A 21,954-nucleotide genomic window follows, 5' to 3' on the forward strand; every position below is an offset into this window, starting at 1 on the left:
ATACATGATAGCTATTTCCGCACCAATCGTAATCCTTGCAATACACGGATCGGGATAAAAATTTCAACAACAACAAAAAAAAACAGGATATATATCTCGATCTCGGTTAGATTCTCGGCAATCTGGTCCTAAGGTCGAATTCAATTTTTCGGAATAGACGTGGCCAAGTAGGCCTGTCAAGATAACGGGCGATACTCGTTCGTTTTACGATACCGCGATTTGTCACACTGGGGAGCGCACGCATGGCCACTGTTTCGCCGCTCTCTAGCTAAGGTAATAACGTGATTTTTCACTGGCCGTGGCAGTCGGTCTGGCGTAACATTTTCGTGCGCGCGCGATCTATATACTATCTGAGCGATCGCGCCATTTGGTCGTTACGACGTTCCCCCGCGAACGATATCCGTACCGATTTCATAGCAAACAGCACGCGCTTTCGTTTGCATCATGCAAACGGGGAAGCGAAGAACGGGATTGGATTTTCGCGCGCTCGAAACGTTACATTCGTACATCGCCTTTAAGGCTCCAACGATAAATTCACGTATACAGAGAAAAGCCTACGGGTGACTAAAGGGTGCAATACTTCACGAGTTACGAAGTTGATAAAGAAATATGAAAGAAATGTAGCATTTGCGGTATAATAAGTGAATAATAAAAAATAGAAACGATATTTCTTCCTTTTTTTTTCTTTCTCTTCTCCGTCATTTTACCCGATGAAAGTAATAAGTACTTAATTGATTCTACGTCCTTATACAATTCTGTTTTTTTTTTATTTTTAGACATGAGAAACTTTGAACTCTCTCTTCCTCGTGCCGAAATGCTTGAGTGACTTGTTATTTAGAAACTCCGTAAATTCGTGAACTATGTCACTTGTCAGTATATCGCGATAAAACTCCCTCCGACTGCGAGGCTTTGTTAGTTGTTTCGTTATTTAAGCGTTGTATGTTGGAGATTACAAATGAAATTTCCCAACCCAGATAGTTTCCTCTCATTCGTGCTATCGCCTCGCATCCGTTATCGAGGATATAGTTACGTTGACGTGCGCGAGGAATAACGGGAAGAACTGACCTGACAGATTGGTCGTGGAATTGTCGTGTTTGTAATTATATTGATCTTTCAAAGGACAGAGTTACAAATAGAGTTACAAACAGAACAGTACAACTGCAAAATTCGAAAGCAGAGATTACTGACCGAAAGCCAGTGTTAACGAGAATTATTAATGAAAACCTTAATAACGAAAAAACCAGTGACCGAAAAGTTATCAGAAATGGTACAGACAATCTGTTATTTACGTCGTGATTCAGAGAGATTACGATTCATTCTATCGTACCGAACTATTTTTTTTTTCATTTTTTTTTTTTTTTTTAATTGAGCGTCTACAAGGAGAGGAGAATGAAAGAAAACACGCGTAAATTTCTCGCTCCGTGTCTCTGCGGCGTTGAGAGAGTCGAACCGATGGGAAATTGTACCGCGCTTTCAATCGTCTCTCGCCCCCGAACGGAATGAATGCCGAGCGGAACTTCGTTACGACAATCAAGCGGGTCCGGGATTCGTCGCGGGTCAATCGTGCGCTTTCGAATGCCGGCGGCTTTCCTTCCAGGAAAGTGGGACACGCGCAGTGTCGGTGATGCATCGACTTCCAAAGAAAGCTCTCTCTCTCTCTCTCTCTCTTCCGGCGTTTCGCCCGTCCGGCAGTGGCGCGCGCGCGAATAGCTAAGAAGTGTCGCACTTAATAAACTGCGAGTTAGACGCGGGCGCTACAACGCGCCCAGCACCGCGTCCGTAGAGTCGAGGAGGGTCGTCCACCAATAACTTCCGGACGGTCGTTTATTTGCGTTCGTTTCCCACCTTCGAGGAAGCAGCACCAACTTCGATCTCTCACCGTCCCGTTTCTCCTCCTCTTCCACCCTTTCCCGTCCCTTTCTCGCGTGTGCTTTGAGTTTCACAATGTAATCTATGGGGCGTGGCGAAATAGTTTTCGATTTCTCGGCCTTAGAGCGACGGAATTTACGACGCCCGACGTTTTAACTTCCAGTTTCTTCCCGCTGACGCCCAGCCCACATCGTCCACCTCTATCAACCCCCTTTTCCCGAGCACGGGGACCGCCGTCTCGCGTGGGAAGGAGAGAGAGGCTGGGTGTCCTAGCTTATCCTCTTTGGAGGGGGGGGGGGAAGAAAAAGGGAATAACTGGAGCATACACGTGTGTATACACATATATCCATGTGCGGCGGAGCTAAGTCGCCATAATTTCAAATTGTATCGAGGCGATTTAACCGAGCCACGAACCTCGTAATTTTAGGATAACGTATTGCGCATTCATACCCTCTTATTGCTTTTCTTATGTTGTCCGACGTCTTACGTGCATCGAAGTATGTGTCTCTTCCCATGGATGGTATTGCTTGGCTGCAATACGGTAAGCCAAGTCGCGTGCTCATATAATTTTATCTTTCGTAAAACATAATTGAGACCACTAAAAGAAAATGGTCGGTAGATATATCTGGAAGGAGGAAACGTAGTATATACTTCAATATTTCCAATCATTTATAATCAGAAAATTGCAAATATGATGTATATCTAAAAATATATATGTATTATAAAGATGTCACGTGAAAAAGAATTGAAAAAGGATAATTTTTGACTTTTTATTTAAATTAAATTTAAACTCGATATTAATGGTTTTTATTAACTGATTTTAATCAATTCCGTTTAAAATTAACTACGACAGAAGGTTTCCGTTATCTATTTATACTCTGGACATTAATTAGATCTAGACATTAATTTAATATTGTCATCATAAATAGTCGTGCAGCAATCGCCAATTTTATTAGCTCCTACCGTCAATATTTTAAAATCTCGTATAATAATACAGATATTAGAGGGAAAACGTAAAGATTTTGTGGTGCAGATAAATTTATTGTTTCGTATATTTGCTATAGGGAATTTAAAGGGAGCTATTTATCTGTGGACGTCAGAACAGACGGTATAATGTGGTAGAACAGATAAAATAGTTTCGTTCAGAAATTCTTGGAAGCGGAAACCCGCTGGTTTTGTCGAATCCGGGGCGCGAGCGGTGGGTCGCCGTAGTTTGAATCTGAGCTTTCGAAAAATACAGAGGAGAGATATCCTTTGTCCAGGCGGAATAGACGCGAAATTCTATTTCCTCATAAGTTATGTATCGCGCTGGATGATGTATAGCGCATCCATATATATAAAATGGGTTGTGCTTCATCCCGAAGTTGACACGGCAAAAATAGCTTTGAATTCTGAAAATTATGTGTGAAAGCGAACGTGTCATCTAGATTGTTTGACAAAATAAAAATAGAAGTGAAAAGTAAAAATTATCAAACGAAATATTTTCAGAAAGATTTTACAATAATTTTGCAATATAATCTTTCTGAAAATATATTATTCATTGCCACAGTATTTCTGCCTGAAATTAGTGTGTCAAATCGATAAAAATTTATTAAGTGCTGAAACATATATATCTTTTTATTTTTGAGACATTTATCGAAGATCGATTATTAATTCAAGCAAAACGAAATGAAAGAATGAGTGTTTTGATCTACTTTTTAATAGAATATTTATCTAGGAATCAAGATAAAAATTTAATGACTGAATACAAAAATTTAATAAAAATTGAATGACTATTCACGTCTGTTGCTGATTTAGACGATTTTTTTATTGGGAGTTTTAAATTGTAAATATCAGTAAATTATAATTTCAGCTAGATCATCACTTGTAGATTGTCTCGCGAGCCGAGTATTCTTAAATAAGAGATACGGCCAGAATGTATACGTGTGTCGTATTACGTAATGAAACATTGCGCTTCAACTGCGCTTATACTGCAACAGCTCGATGCAGTTTTAATACAAGAAAAAGGGAAAACATAGAGGCTATCTCGAAATGGACGCGCATAAATGGCGTGCATCTATCCCGAGAAAGGCGCGTTAAATATTCACCTTTCGCTCATAGGACTTTATTTAGGACCTCATGAAATTCACGCTAAAAAAATCTCGACTCAGATCATCGTGTCTCTTTGTAATTGCGTTATGATAAATAAAACAAATCGCATTTTTTTTTAAAAACGTAAAACTACATTTCAATTAGTTGAAAGAATTAAGATTTGTATTTATTTGTACTTGAAAATTTAATTTCTCCGTAAAGCACAAAATAGATTGCGCTTTTATACGAATATAATTCCAATATGAAATTCTCTTTGCGAAAGTAAAATGACGATTAAGCATTGTGGAGAGCCTTCGTTATTGCAACGTTGTCCATAGGCGCACGGGCGCAAAACGCGGAAAGATGCGGCTTTCATTTATATTGTTTGCGCTATGCACGTTGTATTCCTTGTTTATTATTCTTTCCTTTGGTATTTCGAAATTAAGTTGCAATATTCTTATATCTCGAATGTAATCCACGGCGACTTATTGGCGTAGCGGCGGCAATAAAGAAATATGAGCGAGGCGATATTGCTGCACATCGCCCTGCGACGATGAGAACGTCCATTTACCTGAGACAGAACCGTTTGTAAGCGTACGCTAAAGTAGAATACGCGATGCCGCGCTAGATTTATGAACGATCAAAATCCGGTGTAGCGCGTATAAAGTCTGCGAGCTCGTAAATCTTAATGCAATTATCCAGATACAGTTTTCAGCGAAAATTGTACGGCAAGATGTACCACATGTAAACAAGGTAAAGTTACTTAGGAAAGTTATTCATATAAAATTTGAACTTTAAAATACAATGCGAAGGCTGATCAAGAATAAATCACGTTACCAAACTGTAGTCCGCTTTAATATAGATAAGATTTTTTGAAACTGGAAATTTTAATTAATTATTAGAGAGAGAGAGAGAGAGAGAGAGAGAATAAACTTTAAAAAATATATTATATAAAACTTGCGTAGCAATTTAATAGTTAATAACAACAAGAAGTGACAATTGATCAAATTAGAAGGAGCTTGATTCTCTTATAAAAAAATTCGTAATAAAAGGAAGGTATAAATGAAAGTAAAACAATACTCTTACATATAGTAGAGAGTTAACAAGACATCGAAACGAGACAGCCGGGCGGGTAATTCACAAGGAGCACTCTCTCGCTTGAACGGGCAAGCTAAGTGGCGATGAATATAATTAGAATTCCCGAGATTGGCCGTTTTCGGGTAACAAATCTCACGACGACGAAATCGTTGGCGGCGCAGCGGACGCAAAAGTCTCTCCTGGATATGCTACGGGGGCGACTGGCAGGATAACGCTTGGCATTGCGCCCGTGTTTGTTGACTTGAAATTTAGCGGCTGGCGATTGTTCTGGCTACGTGCCATTATCTGCTACGTGCGAGTCGAATCGCGAGAGAGAGACAGATAAATAGACAGATAGGGAGATAAGGGTAGGGAAAGAGAAAGAGAGAAGATGGAGGGGAGAGAGAGAAAGACAGAGAGAGAAGCTGGAACAGGATGGAGTCCGCCCTTCGTGTCCCTTCGGAATGGGGAGGACGTTAAATCGCATTACCATCCGGCACGGCGACGTTATTCATTTGCATTATTATTTCTCGCGCGAGCGACCCCGGGTTCCGTGCCCTCGGCGTCAGTGACGCGCAATCCTCCCCAGAGCAGAGCTCGCGGCCACATTTTCGAGCCCCTCACTCGAGCTACTTGTGCAAAATGACCTATCTCGAGTAAATTCAGCGATAAAAAGAAAGTTCAATCATTTAGACCATCGCGTTTCAACTGTCAAGATACTCGGGCATTTTGTCGAGCTTGCTTAACTTTAATTTTAGCGTAATCAATTATTTCTACGTTCGGAAACTAAATTTGAAGACAAAGTAATCGATGAAACAAATTAGTATTTTTCTTTTGTATTCGAGAATACGAGGATTAGAAATGCAACGCGCTTCAAGCACGTTGGAGCGACCCTAATGAACGATTGGCGGTTATGCGCCACTGCTTTATATTCTGTCCCATCTCTTCCCTATCGCCTCGCATCTCCTCGCATCATCTTGGAGTACTCACGTTCGAACTTAACACATTGCGACAAGGATAAATTCGCGGCTTGGAAGTACACGCGGCTCCGTTCCGGGATTTTTCTTGGATATTTGTCGCTCCGCGCGCGGTATCAGCCGCAATCCGGAAATTCTCGGCTGTCGGTGGCATTTTTAAAGCAAAGCGAAAGTCAACGCGAATAGTCACGATAGAATAATTATGACAAATCTGTCGCGTCGGTTTTACCATCGGATCTCAAAATAATTTCAAAAAGTTTTAATTGCGCATGTCGTATAATTCGTGTGATCGTATCCATGAATCAGAGTCCGTTAAAATATAGATGTGACATCATTAGGTACTGTCTGTTTTTTTTTTTTTTTTTAAGATACGTGATATGAAGATACTCTGCGCGTGCCGTTCTATATATAAAAAATACGTTTTTACGGTAATCATTATGCGCGCCCCTTTTCGTTCCTCTAGTTAGATTTACGAGGGAAGGTTTATCGGATCTGGCCGAATATCGCTGAAATTCACCACGTTCAAGCACATATTGCACGATGTATGCAGGACGCGTAGCACGATAATGTTCACGTATCAATGCAATATAACCGCGGTTACGTCCCCCCGTCTCGTTTTCGGCCGCGATGGCGGTGTAAATATTAAAGATAGCACGGCGCGGGCGGCGCGTCACGCCGTCTGTCAAGATTAGACGTCACCCTCGGCGACGCTGAATATAATGCCGCAAAAAAGGCGAGGGGGAGGGGGGGACAGGCGTGGAAAAAGGGCGGACGAGATCCTACAAATTACTTCTCGCGCGCCGAGGGTGGGCGCGAGGGTGGCCACCTCGCTCGGTCTGATTTCACCCCTGTCTGCGCCACGGAAAGAGCATTTTTTGTCGTGCCGCTCGTTGATCTCCCTCTCCCCTGGTGTAGCACTACGATGCCGCGGGGCGCGACGCGACAAAGGGATCCGTTTGACGGAGTCGCGACAGACGCTTCCTGCGAGGTCTTTTTCTGGAGGCTTTAAGTGGCCTCACGCGCTCCCCGTCTGCGAGTGGGCTTGACGAGAGTTATTGACGTGTACACCGCTAATTTCTCTGATCTAACATCTGATTTTGCAAAAGCTTGTGAGCAGCCCCTTTAATAGATAAACCACGTTGTTTGAAACTATTTGACTTCGGTAAATTTGTGAGGAAACTGTGAAGTGATGTAAGATTAACTGCGTATCGTAACATGATATTTTTATCAGCTTGGATTAAACTTAGTTTAACTAATTTAGTGTCCCCTTACAGTTTTAGTTCCTAGTTAAATATGCAAGTTAAAGCTGAGTTCTAATTGGTTAAAGTTAACCAACGTTGGTGGAAGCACCCTCGAAATATTCAGAGTAAGATCGAAAGTATTAAATTTTAAAGTAAGATGAAATATTGAGTGGTAACGATGATAACTGTCTTTAACGTTGAATGATTCTAAAACTTCTCGATTTGCTACTCTAAGATTTACAAAGTTCAAGCGTGCTGAATTTTTCGATTTAAAAAATTCAAAGAAGGTACAATTTTTTTTTTTTTTTTTACTAATATAGGATAACGCAAAAATGTTATTTCCGCGAAAAGAGACGTCATTACGCGAATTACGGTGGTTCGACGCGCTGGCGTGTACAAATGAAAAAGCTACTTTGATGTATTCCAAACTGCCGCGTCGATGCATACGTCAACGTACAGAGGTATATCGAGGAAAATGTCGCTATCAGTTTTGCTGAAAGTGACTTTGAAAGCTCTCTCTCTCTCTCTCTCTCTCTCTCTCTCTCTCTCTCTCTCTTTATCTATCTATCTATCTATCTTTTTCTCTATCTATCTATATCTATCTCTATCTCCCGGCGGATTTCGGAATCGTCTTTGGATTGCGGTGTAAAATCCATTACCATCCTCATGAGGTGGCATCGCGCGTACATCATATTCCTTTGAATTTCCATAAGTGCGGACACTTCTCACCGCCGCGGCTCTTTGGACGAGATGCAAATGGCTAGGTACGTAAATGCAAATCTGCCGGAGCGGACGGCACGAACACAACGAAAGACGGGGTGCGCGTCCGTTCACGGGCGCGCGGATTTCTGCGACGCCATTACGTTTCGTTCCACGTCACATTCCACGGGTGACTGATTTGTCAAACTCGCTGCACCTCGGTATAACAACCACGCTCGTTTTAACGAAGCCGAAAATGCGGATGGTCGTGTTTAAAATTATCGTACCGCGTATAACGAAGACCGCTGCTGTTGGTCAGCGATAAAAAGCCAAATGTGAATTCTAATTTCATGAGATGAAGATACGAGAATCATTAGATTCGAGTCGATCATTCGCTACGACCGCGATCCTTGGCGCGATGGATCGATCAATATCTTACGTTAATTAATAAAATGCTGATAAATTATCTTAATTCTCGCGCTCGATTATTCGGTGCATATACAGGCTAGCTATTTTCGGCGAGATCGGAGTTCGCCAACTTGGGTAAGTCATTGCCAACAACGCTGAGTACGAAACTACGGGGAAGGACGGTTATATATGACCGATGTGCCGAACCACGTTGGATCTAATCCAGCGTGCATGCTGCGGCATACATCAGTGACTGCTAATGTACCGGCGCCGCTCCGCGTGCGTGCACATGCTCGCGCGTTCCGCAGTATGGGAACGCGTGCACGTATGCACGCGATAATTCCGATAGCTCCCACGCTTCCCACTTTGATGATATCTACATCTACCGGCTTGCGTACGGATGGTACGATCGGCGCTGTCTCCTCACTTCGAAGCCGTGCCTCGCGCCGAGAGTCTCGCGTTGCCAGTCGCAATAACTGGGGGCAATAAAAGATTAAATGAAGGGCCTCGCTCTGCAACCGTGGGCTAACTCACATTTTGTAACAACGCGGGAAATGAGCTCTAAAGTTAAAGAGATGAACTTTAGGGAGTTCATTTTCTCTCCGTTTTTATAGAATGTTATAAAACGTGAGTTGTGTAGCTGCCCCTGTGTTGCCACTCGCCTGCAGCAAGCCCTTCAAATATTTCTCGTTTTTTTTTTACGCGCGTGTTCCCTTTTACTTATGCAGTAAAGAATTGAGGAAATTAAAGAAGTTCGCCTTGCGAGAAATATCTCCGAAATGTAACGGTTAAGAACACCGACGTTATAGGCGAGTATCCTGCGTTAATATATAACATAGCAACACATGTCGATAGCATTCCTCTCGCACGGAATTTAATTCGTATCCAATTATTTAGCTCATTAATCGCTTTATCGTCTACTTCCAGATAATTTTAATGTAATTCGAACTCTGTGTGTCTCTGCTCTGTCGATAGCAGCGTCGGGCGAAATAATTTGATTTCTAAATACGCGATGTAACTTGGTCTAATCGATCGTTTCAGGATAGCAGGAAGCCTCCCGCACTAAATCCGGAAGTGGATTTTACCCGAGCGAGAGGGTCGTCGCCGACAGTGTTTTAACGATCGGCAGTATAACCGGCACACGTAAACGGTAACACCTGACACTCGCGCAGCGAATGCATCAGCGGCAATAGGTGTAAGAAATGTTATTGTTCGTATCGGTGCAACAATACCGAAATCGTATTGTTTACATACTGACTGAGAGGTATACAAATATACGCGGATTTACGATAAATCGTCGTCGCGCTGAAATATTCGCTTCACTTCGCGTAAATAGCCTCGGGTGTAATGGTCCCTTCGACATCCATCGCGAGATTGCCGAGCTCTTGATATCACGCCTGTGATTTATGTAATTAATTAATGCTCTCTCTATTAATTTTGTTTATTTAATTCCCGCTTATTAACGGTCCTTCAAACAGCTTCGAATTTACTCACGTAAATTAAATATGATACTCAAATCTATGAATATACTATGCGTATACGATAATTTAGGATATCTCGTCAAGTGTTATTCAAGAGATTTCACAGTTCGCGTCCTCTTATTAATTAGAAGAAATAAGATGGATCGGATTGTGTTAGTGATAAAAATTCAATAGCGTGCCTTTGAAGATATATACTTCATAAGATTATATTTAAAAAAATATATAAAAAAAGATAGTAAATATATCTATGATATTAATGCAGAAATTGCATTCTCATCGTACATTTTTTTTTTTTTTTTTCATTATATATCATAATCAACACGCGCCAAGAATATTCAGGCGTTATTTTTATTACTGCTGCTCGTTAGCAGTTGCCGAGTCAGCGCTATACCGTAACGATACTTCCGGATGTTGCATTAGCTCCAATGATTTACGGTATGCCATACGTCTTACGGGTGCTCGCTCAAAGGAGGATCGATCGAGGGCGCACGTCGCGTCCGAACGGCGCGGCGGGCGGCGTTGCAAACGAGGCAACTGCTTAACTGCGAGAGACGCGAGTTGTGTCCCGATGTGCGACATACTTGCAGTCAAAGTGAGTCATTATTGGACGCTTTGTCTCGTCGTCTCGTCGAGCGACGAGAAATTCACGGGAACTTTACTTTAGGTAACCACCTCCTCGCGCGCTTGCCGGAGGAGGAAAGTTTGCGTTTTCCGGCGAAATGAGTCTTACCTCCATCGACGACGCTTCACACTGGATGGCTCTTTATTTCTCGCCGCGTTGCTGTCGCGAAGTTGACGATTCGTTATTGATGCATAAACTTGAACGCGTAAACTTGCGATATCGTGGAGCGTAAATAATTTCAACGCGGGAGTATAGCTGCGCGAAAGCAGTGCCTCCCGTATATATACTCGTTATTTCCCTTAACTAACAAGAGAGCTTTCACGATTGATTAAAATTTAAATATAAATAGAATGGAGACGCCTTATCGATTTTTATCGAAGAGATGTATTGTCGAAGAGTATTTAAGAGTGATGCAAAATCTACATTAATTATAAATAATTGTAAAAATTATAAAATTTTAACGCAACGCGACTATCCTATTTAGAGAGAACGTTAAAAAATGCCCTTTAATGTAGCGGTTTAATAACCTAACCTAACCTTTTTTTTGCAGGTCCGGAATGGAGAGACGCGAGAATCGCATTTGGAGAGCGCGATAATCCTTCGGCTTCAATGGATAATGATGATGATGATGCCGGGACTGGACCCGTGAAGATTTACCAGCACGCAAGTGGTAAGTGTGAGGGGGGGGGACTCACTCACGGCCACTCTTTGAGATTTTATGTTCCCACGGTTTCTGTAAGCTCGATATCGCGTGACGAAACTTATTGGAAAAGTTTTCCACCCCCTCGCGGGAACTCCTCGCGAGTGCGGAAGTGTGATCGAGTGGATTTTGCCGATTCGCCGTTATACGGAGTATAACGAGGGCGGTGAAACACACTCGAAATATACAATGTTGCGGTAATAAAGATGGAGGGGCCCGTAACGAAACGTTTCGTACGCATGTCGTCCTTCCGCGGAAGTTCGAGCCGGTGCGGCCGGCGCGCTGGTTATTGGAAAAGTTTCCTTTCCGTCGATAAAACCTCTTAATTCATGGTGATTTTCCATTGGCAGGCGCTAACTTAATAATCCTCTCGGATTGTCGGAATTATGACATAGATTAAAACATAAACTTCCGCGCTCAAGAATGGAAAGAAATTTCAAATACGATTTCACTTTTTAAATACGATTACAATCGCGGGAATGGCCTCAATTTTGTCTGCATTGTTCAAGACATTTATTTTAATCTCTGTCATTAATTTTGATCTGTTCCGTTCAATCTTTTACGTATTTTTTTTAATGTTTAATGTGAATGTATTCTTTAATTTAAAGTTTCACAGTATAACGTATTTTTACACAGTAACGTATTTTTAATGTGCTATATTTGAAGGAAGAGACACAGAAAGGAGACTTTTTTTTGTGGTCTTTTTATATCGTTTCCCTAATATTACTGTACTCTTTAATTTGAAGTTTATAATTTAACGTATTTTTAATTTATTATTATATTTGAAGTATGAGAAAGAGAGGGAAAGAGACGAGGGAGGGGAATGCAGTTCTGTAAAGTATTCTCTTCATTTAACGATTAGGCGACTGCTGCAATTAGAAGCAGCGGCGAGACGTTACTCTTGATAAAATAGTCACGAATTCCGTAGAGCTTCTCTACATAATTACTTTCTTGAACAAAAGAAGGCAAACTTTATTCTTCAAATGGACGTTAACCATTATGCACGATAATAGTCCATATCGAAACTTATTTGTAATGTAAGGAATATTAAACGTAGAGTTATTTTATAAAATATCAAATATTTCGGAAAAAAAAAGTTAGCGCGAAATGTTATTTGTTTTTTGTGACCCTGCATATCTGAGCCGTATTGTCATTCGCACAACACTCGAACGAGCAAGGTACAGGGAGCGCGAGCCGCTCTACATCCCTCGAAAAGTGATCATTTTTTACGAACAATTAGTAATTATCTGCCGGTACGATCGGATAACTTTTATGGCACAAAGTGATAGTGAATTGACGTGTGGAAACATAAAAGTAATTTATCGTGGTTCATTAGCGCTACTCTCTCGGAGGCGAAATATAATTCATGCTCGAGACAGAACGGGCTTACACGAAAAGTATCTAGATGATGCTAACGTTGTAAAACACAACGGGTTGCGATACAGATAACGGGAGCAGGTAACGGGAGTTTGAAACGAATTGCCGGAGATCGTGACGAGATAAGGGGAGAGGGGAATCGAGTGTGGAAGAAGAGAGAAAAAAGTCTTACGAATAGAGCGAGGAGTGGTTTGGGCACCACGCGAAAACGCGAGGGGATATTAATGCGCTCGGGCCGGACTTGGCTGGAGGCAGGAGCAACGCTAACCGAAACTTCAATCGAATTAACATACGAATGGCACTCGAGCCAATTGCGAAACTTTCGTTTTAGCCGAGCAACAGCCTAAAAAAAGCCTCCTCTCCGCTTTCTATCCCGACGAATATTCCGTTATGGAGTTTTGTTCGGCAACTTTACGACTCATTCGCCAGACTAGAAATTTATTTACTTATTAAAAATTCGTTTGAGGTTCGTTGCATGTTATTTTTTTAGTCACTCGCTTAATAGGACAATATTTGACAAGCTTTTTGCGAACATCACAGAGTTAAATTGATAAAAAATCAATATTGTTTTCAAGAAATAAAAGGGACGTAAATTTAAAAGAGAATATAGATGGCACAGGTTTAGTTTTATTAGTTGCATTTTTCCTTTAGCGAAGAGAACATAGATGCAATATAATGCCAGGATAAATTTTGACACGCAAGAATTAAATTTCTTTCTAAAATTAAATCTCTAAAAGAAATACCTTTGTTTGTATTAAAAAAGAAGAAGTCAATAGCGTTTTATAAAGCATATCTTTCTTTTTCAAAATTTTTCAAAGATATGCACGAGTTTATAAACTGAGCTATTAGATATTAATTAGTTGTGTAATTATTAAACTGCCTATTATGTTTTTATATAGTCATTTCTATTGAGTTTTTTATTATTTTTTTTCCGAAATGTTTCATAAAAATGATATACAGTTGATGTCACAGTTCCCATTAAGCGAGCGAGAAAAAAGAATCTCTCGTAATGACACATTAGTGAGTTCTGCGCTCAGCGGTTTCAACGTATATCTACATATACGAGCAAAAAGGCGACACATTGCGGTTAGCTATTAATTAAGCTTGGCATAAGCGACAAATTTAGGTTGATGAAACGTGCCTTATTTTCAAAACACGTATTCCAAGGCATTCGATAATTCAGACACTATTCAGTATGTTACTATTTTCGATATTGCTAAAATGTTAAAATGTCAACATTTGACATTAACATTTGATCTGACTTACAGTCACGAAACTAATTATCCGGAGCGCATTAATATACCGATGATTTCTTCAAACTACTGTTCAGGTTATATTGGATGTTGTATTTATATGCATTTAGACAAGTAATTATGAAATTAACAGTGCTATAATACGTGCGTGGAATCACAATTTTTAACACTCGGAATTTTTTGGTTGTCCGGACAATTAGTTTCATGATTGTATTTCAGTTTTTCAATATCTCTTATTATTTTGCAGGCATTAAAAATATTCTTATTTTCTTATATCAGATGATGGATGATTGGAAAAGCAGTAGAAAATGTTTAAAAAAGTTTAATAATATATTTAAAATATACATATAATTATATATGTATGTATGTATTATATTACAAATATATATACTTTACAATAACAATAAATTATATAAAAAAATTAATATTACATATAAAAATATTTATTATAATTTGTTATCGTAAAATTGTAAATTGTATAAATGCATAAATTGTATTACACTTATAAATGGTGGGATATATATAAGAATTTTTTAAAATACCTAACGACAAATTAGATCATTGAAAACAATAACAATGTGTATGTGGATAGTATTTCGCGGTTTCGCAGAATAGCGCAGTAACGTCGCGCAGATGAGCGTGCAGAATGAATTACTATGCGGGACTTTCCCATCGTGGATAGTAATTGATTCGCGTAGAGCTAATTACGCTGCATAATTAGGTACGCTATAACAACTGCGTCGCAGCAGTAATTTGCTTCGCCGATAAGAGCGTAGCCGTGATTGCTGCCTCTATTTCCGACGAGATAAATCAAGGTTATCATGTAAATCCAACGTCTTTTTTTTGCGAAAGGGGTGAAGCGCTTCATAAACGGAAAACAAGTCTTTCACGTTGTTATGAGCAATCACAGCCTTCTGTCCATGATACCGTGCACAGTGTACCGTGGCATCAAGCTAATGTCCTGTATTAAATAAACTTATATGCGCGATAAAAATGGCTTGCGCGAATAAAAAAGTCTATTACGCGCGCTGCATAGAATGTCCCTTCGCCATCTTATGAAAGTGACTTTGAAAATCTATTGTGACCCGGTTTTTTCGGACAAAAAGAATATTATATCTATCCTCAATACAAAGTTTAATATCTTTTATTACGGTAGGACATTGATTAATATGTGTTTGTAACATAATGATATTAGTTAGAATTTGATATTTATTTTTTTGAATAATATATTAAATTATAAACAAACATTAAAACCAGCTTGTTCGTAAAAAACAAACAAAAATTAGGATTAGGCAAAACTAACGAGCTTTTTTTAAATGAGGATGACAGCATTTATTAGTATAATAAAATTATCAGTAAAAATTAAATAGATTGACACTATATGTGGTACATGTTTTAACTTAACTTAGTCTCGCTAATTTATTAATCCGAACGTGACTGAAGAAGACTAGGTTAAGTTGAAACATACACGTATAGCGTCAATCTATTTAATTTTATTATATTAATAAACACTGTTATATCCTCGTTTTAAGAAAGTTAGTTTGGCCTAATCCTAATTTTTGTTTGTTTATTAAATTATATATTTTGTATTTACACACATAATAGATAATTATACATCTTGAAACATGAATAATAGTATATTTTCTAATTGATCACGTGTGTAATAACGGATAACAATATATTATTAATTTTATTATCGCATAAAATATTGCTACATTATAACGAATTGAGATAACAATTATTGCACATAAAAAACTAATATTTTTATGTTGTAACGAAGAATATAATAGATAAATTTCAATAATTTTAATAAGGCCGTTATACGATGTATGAAGGAAATAAGTAAGAGAAAACACCAAATATGGCCGAGGCTAAATATTGATTGCATATTAATATTTTTAATTTTTAAATAATTTCTGATACATTAAATTGTGCGCCGATTATATATGTAGTATCTTTTAGTGTTTATAATGCTTGTAGCATCGAATTGAACATTAATTTAATATATGATATTATTTCAGTTTTAAGTTATGATTGCGTTTTAAAAGACCGACAATAATCAGCGCGCAGTTAACTGTAACTAAAATTTAAAAAAATTAAAAATATTAATGGGCAATCAATATCTAGTCGTATTTGGCGTTTTTCTTTTACTCAGATGAATTTCAATTTGCTAAACACAGATGAGTGGTGTTAGTAATTAATTTAGCCAACGGTCGTAATCGATATTTTTTACTCATATCTTTTCAATAAGCATACATTCGTAAATGAATTCGCGGAAATACCTGCCGTTATATTGGATGGTGAAAATTACTTGTTAAACTCGAAGTTGAATTCAAAATTTTTGACGATTAATTACATATCGACAGACTACCGTGCGGAGAACCGCTAACAACATCCTTATTAATAGTTACACTATCCGTTATTATTATTATCCAGGCACTCATATGTATAACGTATAGCCATGTGAGGGCTTGATTAAATCGCCTTTTGCAAACCACCGTATCGCGGTCGACGTGGTCCGTTCCGAAAATCTCACCTGTATGTGTACACAGGTAAATGTGTTTTAGACCGCCATGAGAATACCTCTTTAAAATTTTGATTAAAAAAAAACGTTTGATCGCAACATAACAATAACGTAACAATATTTCACCGCTTAAATCTCAATTATGTTTTGACTAAATTTCCAATAAAATATGTAAATATTTATGTACATCTAGCCCTGTAATATACTGTTACTTTAAATTCATCTTATTGTGGCGAAATGGTTACATTAATTGTTCTATAAAAAAAAGGACTGTAATGTTACACGTTCACGTATTTCCATCGCAATTTATCTCTGACGCGTACAATTTCGACTGTATCTTTGTGCGCGTGCAAAAAAAAAGAGCAATCCCCCGTGTAAACGATTAAGAGATGATTTCGAGTAATGGGGAGAATTTCTGGCGCGATTGTCATGCGGTACAATAGGATGCTATCGAGGCCGCTCGATATTCCGAAGAATAATTTATCATCTTGCGGCGAAACCGCCGTCGCCGATATCCACCGATATTTCCCGGCCGCGCCCATGATAAGGGACAAAAATTATTCAAATCCCATTTAGACGGTGTTTACATCCCTTTCGCGAGACAGCGAAGCGCTGTTCCCGCGCGTAGATCCATTTTGATTTGTTATATCGACGTTACATGCACGCATGCGGCGCGAGAAACGTTCGCGTCGATCGTCGCTCTCTTCCCTTTCGCCGCGCCCTTCATAATTTACAACGTGATATATTTAATCCGCATTAACGAGGGGATTATTAATTGCGTTGGCGCGGCGCCACCGTTAAGGCTATATGGCGTGTTTTCCTGCCGGCCGGAGGACGGCGCGACGTGTAAATCCTCGCGACTCGCGAGGGAGAGGGGGGGGGGGGAAACAATGGAAATGCAGGCGCGATTTTTCGCGGTTGCGTTAGTGTCGGCGCACTTTCAGAATTTGCGACACTGAAAGGACTTCATTGATATTAAATGCCGCTACACTTGCGTTCGTTACGGCGCACTTTGTCGCGCGACGAGTCGAGGCAGAAACGGACTAAAAAGTGTTCGCTGTTAATAATTCTTTTAGCTATGCCAATTTTATTTGCATAATTGCGAGTCTAGACGTTCCATGTCTGTGGATGTTCGCTTTCATACGGCAGGAATATTCATCCTCAATAATTAATATACGGAAAATTAAAACGATTTACTTTAGGGTTGCCATTATTGCGAATGGATGTCTGAGTAATCGTATGGTAATACTACTTCCACACACGTGCTTTGAGGAGTACAATATAGTTAAAATGATATTTGCAATTAGAACGCGTGATTCATCAATTATTTAAATATTAAATCTCTCTATATAGATTTAATATTTAATATTTAGTATTATAAATATTATATTATTAAATTCCTTATTTTTTATTATTATTAAATATTAATATATACATAAGCAATAGAATGGGTACATTATTAAAACATATATGCGTTATAATTTATATTAATTTCGATAATTTGACTTGAGTCAAAATAAACACATGAATTTTGCCTTTAGAAATTTTTAATACGCTTTCAGGAAGAAATTATTAGCCCTCAAATTTTTTTCGTCCTTGACATGTTTATTTTTTATTTTTTTTTTTACCAACGGATGGCAGTTCATCGTTGCGGTTTCGTAAGCTCGGGAGCCGGAATAACTACGCGAGCTAGACTTTAAAGTCACCCTTAAAAACTTTATCGCCTTCGTATACACATCGAGAGCGCAGGAAACGTGGCGGGGAAAGAATTCCTCGTACCGGGGCGTAGCGTGACGCACGTAGCGATAGATTCTGTAAATCCCCGATACAGTTACGGGTTCCCGCTTCTGGAAATACGAGCGGGTACGCGCGGCGGCGCGGGCGGTGCGATTTAACGATCACAAGAGGGGCGCGGGCGCGCGCGCGCGGCGCGCTTAAGCGGGAGAAAGTTCGCTTCTCAAACTTCGGACGAGAGTCCCGGCAACTCCACCGCCCGCGCCGCCGTCCTACCTGTCCATTTGCCGTTTACGTTACGGCGTTATACTGCTTGAAACATGGATAAAGTCTATTATTGCGTGGCGGCTTCCGGAGCCGGCTCTAACTCGAGAGATCTCGAGTAGCCGAAGATCGAATCTGGCTTACTTATACGTCCCGGATTCTGAACCATGTCGTTTGGCTCTCCGATTTTAGCCTTTGTAGAAACTCGCGGAGAACTTGCGATTTAAAAAGTCGTGTTATGCGGTGACCGATTCTTCGATTGCAAAAGAAATAGCTGTAGGGACCAGTAAGGACCAATATTAACATTTTACATGGCTTTAGGGAATAGGCAAATTTGTAGAGTTCTTTCACATTTTGGTCAAATTTAAAAAAAAATTATTTTAAAGAAGCCTTTATAGCATTCTAGAAGAAATGAGTGATTGTTATATTTGTGTTAACAATTTTATTCTGACAGAGTTTAATTTAGAATCATAAATGTTTAATAATTCAACGTTTTAATATTTCACGTTTAATAAATCATAAATTTGCAGAAATAATAAAATAATTTTATTTCTGTTAATATGTTTAATTTCAAACAATAATTATAGCGCGGGATAGAAAAATATTATTTGTATTCTTCTTGAATACACAGTAATTATGCGTTTACATGAGAATCACTGTGCGAAAATGCGAGCATGTTCTTGTAACACGACAGAATGAGAACGACCCACGGCGCCATTATTTCGGCAGTGGATGAAATTAGGAGCGGTTCCCGTTTCGGAGCGAATTCCAAGACAGGATTCCTTAGCGGGGTATCCTTCTGTGGTTGTGTTACCGCATAAATTCGTGCCCCTCATGCGCCGACGAGGCTGTCGGTGTGCGAGAAAGAGAGAGAGAGAGAGAGAGAGAGAGAGAGAGAAAGAGAGTGAGAGAGGGGTGTAAGAGTCGGAGCCATTTACGCAGACGCGCGAAATCTCTCTCTCGAAGGAGTCTCCTCCGTTTTCAGGAATTCTTGGTGCATTCCTCGTTTGGAAGACGCCATCGTTTCAGCATTATACATATTGTAGAATATAAATGCGTGCGTGCGGCGGAGGACAAACTCGCCTCTTCGTCGCTCTCGTCACCGCGACGCGAGGAGCCTCGGCGGCAAAGAACGCTGGACGCGTCGGCGGCAATTTATCGGAATGGAAATCTCGCGACGCGCGCGGGGAGACGCTCGCGCGTTTCTGCGACTCCGGTCTTGAAACTTTGATCGCTCGCGGCTTTGTATAAACTACGCGAAGTTCGCGAACTTCGAGGGGAGAGGAGAGGAGAGGAGCGGCGCGGCGGCGGCGCGGCGGCTAGATATGAGTGGTGCATTTTGAGTTAAACGTAATGCGGAAAGTTGAAGGAGGCGAGCGCGCGAATGCGCCGGAGAGACGGATTTCAGGTCTACGCCGGAGAAACGCTGAAACGAAAATGTCGGATGAGCAGACGGGAAAAGATTTTTTCCTCCCGACCCTCTCCACGCGCATCCAACCTAACCAGGCAAAAGTCCGGAGGAGCGAGAGTACATAATTAAATGCATACGCAATTCTCGAAGGCTGAACCATCCAAACTGGATGGAGTAACATCCGGAGTGTAATACATTCTCGAATAATCTCTCGTAATATTTAAGTGCTTTCTCAAGAGCATGGAGGAGCTTAGTACGTTCGCGTTCATAGCATTGCAACTAACATAAATAGTATACTTATTCGTATAATACGGAGAATAACGTCGAAGAACTTTTCTAAAGCAAATTTGACGGGAAATAAAATAGCCAGTCGATCTCGCTCATAGGTGTTAAAAATACATTTTTTAGTTTAAAATTAAATTTGAAGCAGTTTGAATCTTCTTCGTTTGCTTAAATCGATAATGTTTATATGTTATTACATATAATGACTTTTTATGACACTTTCACTTTGAAGGGAGAAAAATTAAAAAGAATACTCTGTCCGTTTCTAGTATAATAAGTAGTGTTGACTCTATTGTTCTAAAATCGGGGGAGTGCATCTGTCGGTTCTCCGCGCGAGATTTCATCTTAAAATACCGCGACTACGAAAGCGAGCGGGATTCTTCAAAAATGAAAATATTGGAAAACCATTTGAAGCGGAAATCCCCACTTCGAAATGAGGTTTAAAGATGGAACTGCTTTGATAAAGTTACGTTTGATGGATTTGCCTTGGCTCAATAGTAAACTTGTGTAACGATGTTTTATAATATTGAAATTTTTTGCATGCACGCTTGAAACTGGCTGTATCCGCAAAAAAAAAACGATCGTGACGAAATGTCATCTATTGCTGCTCAATAAATTGGAATGTTTTCAATTGGATGGTGGGGTGATTTTCAATTTGCCAAGCATTCATTTTTAATGGAGAATAACTTTATACGTCCGAAATGTACATGTTTGTACACATATATGCATATGTGTAAGAAATTAATAATATTTTTGTTTATTTTTAAAATTTATAGCTTTATATAACAAAAAATGACATATCTATTGATTACTACAAAGTTAATGTTCTTTTTCTACAATTTATATAAAAAATTTATAAAAAATTTGTACCACGGTAAATATACATTTACATTTATAATAGATATCTATATATGACTCCCGAATGTTTTAGTTATATTAAAAATTCATTGTACGTCACACGCATTATATAGACGTTCTTTTTTCTCTATATAAAAACTTTTAAAATGGAAACTAACAAATATGATTTATTTTAACGTTTGTAATATTTTTATTGTTATATTGTTACTGTTTATTTGACCTTATAGATTATTGATTCACACGTAACAGAATTTATTGATATTATTAAAAAAATATTCTACTTTCAATACTATTATAAAATAGCGTATGTTTGTTCTACCAAATACCGTCCAGTTATCAGTGCAAGTTGGAATACGGAAACGCCATTAAAAGTTCGTCCTTTTCATGAAAGATGCAATCGTGCGATATACGACGAGGGCGCGATCTATTTTAGGAAATTAGACATTTGCATACTAAACGTTGCTATTTTCATCGGCGCGGTCACTCGCGCGTTCCTGGCTTAACGTCCCGGGTCGTGCCGTGATGCGCCGCTTTAAAACATGAAAAAGGAGAACGAGAAGATAAAGGAAAAGAGGGAACGGAGTCAGGAAAAAAAAGAAGGAAAGGAAAGAAACGAGCGTGGTTACGTCGTTAGGACAGGCGCGTTGTAAAGCTCTGAATATCTCCTGCACGCTCGCTTGCATATACTGCATTAATGTCTCGCCCGCGCGTTTAGCCTTTCATCGATCAAGCCAACGTTGCAGTTTCGAGTGACGATGTCCTCTCTGAGCTTCAAAGGGTCCTTTGCCAATGCGGTTACGAGTTTCATCAAAACTTCGGGACCCCCGCCATCACGTATATAGCCGCGATAGCCATAGTCCAAGTCCCTGTCGTCAAGTAATGCCGTTTTACAGCGCCCGCTGCATTTATCCCCGATTGAAGCCTCGAAGACGGTGCACGTCACCTTTAATATCGTACATTTTAAATACATATACCTAACGCTTTCTCGACGGGATCGCCGCGCCGGGCGTTAATGAACGCCCCGCATGTTTTATAGGCGCGCTCGCACACTTCCGCCGCTGCGCGCGTACGCGGGAGAGAGAGAGAGAGAGAGAGAGAGAGAGAGAG

The 21,954-nt window shown here is 39.7% G+C and overlaps 1 protein-coding gene across 1 annotated transcript in view; it reads left to right on the plus strand.

Moving 5' to 3' along the window:
* LOC105453867 (hemicentin-2-like) overlaps nucleotides 1-21,954 on the plus strand; it is a 120,598-nt gene that overhangs the window by 15,899 nt on the left and 82,745 nt on the right. Inside the window, exon 3 of the mRNA XM_011696135.1 lies at nucleotides 10,995-11,114. The gene's annotated coding sequence lies outside the window, so the exon portion shown is untranslated. The remainder of the gene's footprint in view (nucleotides 1-10,994; nucleotides 11,115-21,954) is intronic.

Source organism: Wasmannia auropunctata, unplaced genomic scaffold (genome assembly GCF_000956235.1).
Source record: "Wasmannia auropunctata unplaced genomic scaffold, wasmannia.A_1.0 LD335994.1, whole genome shotgun sequence".
Taxonomy (NCBI): domain Eukaryota; kingdom Metazoa; phylum Arthropoda; class Insecta; order Hymenoptera; family Formicidae; genus Wasmannia; species Wasmannia auropunctata.